The sequence below is a fragment of the Gavialis gangeticus genome, unplaced genomic scaffold (genome assembly GCF_001723915.1).
Source record: "Gavialis gangeticus isolate Ggan-Ray unplaced genomic scaffold, GavGan_comp1, whole genome shotgun sequence".
Lineage (NCBI taxonomy): Eukaryota > Metazoa > Chordata > Crocodylia > Gavialidae > Gavialis > Gavialis gangeticus.
The window spans coordinates 18,954,022-18,957,008 of record NW_017729032.1 but is presented as its reverse complement, the minus strand read 5'-3'; positions in this window follow the sequence as shown (position 1 = coordinate 18,957,008).

Below are 2,987 nucleotides of genomic sequence, written 5' to 3'. Positions count from 1 at the left end.
ATCTAAATCTTCAATTTGTCTTAATCATTTTTCCTGCTGGCCACTGCTCTTCTAATGTCAGGCAGAGCAATGCCAGCCAGCAGGTACGCACTGTTTAGGCTGGTAGGCTTCAGACATCCTGTGATGCATTGGCAGCTATTATTCAGAATGGGGTCAAGACGCTTAGCATGTAGTGATCTCTCCCTTATAGAGCATGCATACTCAGAAGAAGAGAAGCTGAGAGCTAGAGTACTGGCTCACATGGATGAGAGGCTAGCTCCCCATTTTGAGTTGGTGAGCTTATATAAACTGTCATCAATGCTCACCTTCACTTTTGTCTTTGTGATGTTCTTTGTATGAAGGGGCTCGATCAAGGGTGACTCCAAGGTAAACTGGGTTTGGACAGTGGGATAATGGTGTCCCAGACCATGTAATGTTGAGCTGGATGCTGGCCTCATCATTTCTCAGATGGAAGTCACATATGCGTGTTTTTCCTGGGTTGGTGCATAATTGGTTTTCAATGTAGTATCAGATTAGGCCACATAGTGCCTCACTATTAAATCATATTAAAAAGAGAGATTCATGGTTGTCTTAAGTAAGCAAAATTAAAATGTGTTTGAAGGTCTCTGCAACACATTTTCTTCCTTGCAATGCTAAGGGCAGGATATCAGAGAATGCAAGCGTGTTCAAAGTGAGTACTGTGGGTAAGAGGACTCCCCATGGTAACAAAACCTGGGTAGACTGGAATATGTTGAGGGGAAGGAATGCCTTGTTATGCACCTGTGGGTACAGTCCCAATGAGGTCCCAGTCTGTAGTGCTGTCACCACTAAAAATATCTGTTACTAGAACATTTGTTGGCCTACAGTTACAGAAGTTGCTGGAGTATAGGTCTGCTTTCCTAGTGCTGAGATTTCTCACTGTGCGAGGTTGCATGGGGGCAAGAGACCTAAATTGTAACTGTTCCCAAAGTGACGTAACCCACTGGTATTTTGCTGAAGTCCTGTATTCAGAGAAGTGAGTTTAGTCAGGTGACAAAAGCCTGGGTTTGCTGGCTTTCATCAACTGTATTTATAGATGCAGTCAAACCCAAGTGCTTCTATCAACAAAACTTTGTAGCGTAGACCAAGCTTGGGAGTGAGGTCTCATATGATGCACTGCTGCAATGAAATAATGTGAAGTATTAATACAATCTGAAACGTGCCATGCTTTCTGCAGTACCACACATGGTAGGAAGAATAAAACTGTTGAAATTTTCCTAACATTACCTCTTCTGAGCTCCTTTTCTGGAATGCAGTGCCTCTTCTGAATCCCTCCTTTCAACATGTTTCCAAAAGGGGAATAAATTCAATAAACAGTCAACACAAGGGTACTTTTTTTTACTTGAAAACTTGTTTTAACCATCAACTTTAGCAAATTTTGGCAGTTACAAACCTGTACACTTTTTTGTTTTGTTTTGTTTTTATAGCAAAAGAACACAAGACAATACTGCCAACAGCAATTATGAAGGAACAATTAGTCTTCGGATGAGGGACTATATCCACTCAAAGTGATAACCTTCCCTTTTGCATAAGGTTGCTTTTTGTTGTCATTGAAGAAAATGACTTATCTTAATACCTACTTGAAATGGCATAAAAATCATGTCTCTAGTTTTTTGTGCAAAACACATTCATTTAAAAAAAGTCAATAAAAACATCATCTTAAAAACAGAAAAAAGTTAAATGAAAAGATCTGAACCAAAAGGAAAGTTACAGTACAATTTGAAATGATTAAAAATTACTGTTGTTTCAAATCTAAAACTTTTTTTTTGTTGTTTTTTGCTGTTACCTTGAAAGGTTAAACCAACTTGGGTGACTCTTTAGAATTATATCAAACAAACAAACAAACAAATTAAAGCGACCTGATTGGCATCAAATATCTACAAAAAGCCTGGTAATTTGAAACCATTATATACATTATTTTATAAACTTCTTTTTAGACACCAAAACATACATCTTTTACAAACCAGCCTGCTTGTAACAGGTAAAATTTACAAGACAATCTTTCTCATACAGTGCTTTAAAGAGAACTGCTTCCATTTCCCAAACACTTTTGTCATTTCCTGAAAAGCAGTAGTGTGGGCTCATAAAATTGTGAAATAGTAGCAATTCAGGTATTCTTATGAGAAGAATATTACAGTACTGATGGTTCCACTCTCTTCCCACAATACAGTTCAAGTGCGCCCTTAACATTGGTAAAGACTAGTTATGGCCTTCATATAATACTACACATTTGTAATTATTGCTTTTAGTTCATAAAGAAATGAATTTATTTTCATTCTTTCTCCAACCACCCGCCTGCCTGCCCCTCCCACGTATGACATAGCTATATGCTAAATCAATATCCCCTACTTGTCAATGGGTGATACTAAAAGTCAGGTCTACAAAACACATTAAAGGCAATGCAGGATAATGGATAATACTGCTAACTTCAAGGGCTTATATCATGTTACATGTACTGAGAGGACAGAGATGGAAACTGGCAAAAAAATGCAGAACTGTACCGTGGAGTATGCTTCATAATGTTCTGGGCAACGTGTCTCCCCACCTTTGAAACCTTTCACTTTCCGGAAGTCCTCATGTAGTAATTCAAGAAAATGACAAAAAAAGCAACATGTCTCCAACAAAGGTGGATACTGGTTTAAAGTAGCTGTTTTTCTTAATTATTAATGATGTCACTCTTTTAAGGAAAGAGCTACAGTTATGCTCAGGCATAGGTCACAATGCCTCAATTCATGCTGATTGTAGGGTTGTTCCTATGTCATCAGCTTTTTTTTTTATTGGGGACATGACTGTTGGCTGCCTTGCAATCAGCATTTCATTGGCATGTATTTTCTCACTCTCTTATATTGGTTCTAAGTTTCTCAAAGGAGAGAAAGGAGTGTTTCTCAATATATAAGGGCTGGCACTGCTTTATAGCACACTAAGGGATCAATAACAAGATAAAAAACGGAGTTTGGGGGGGGGGGGGG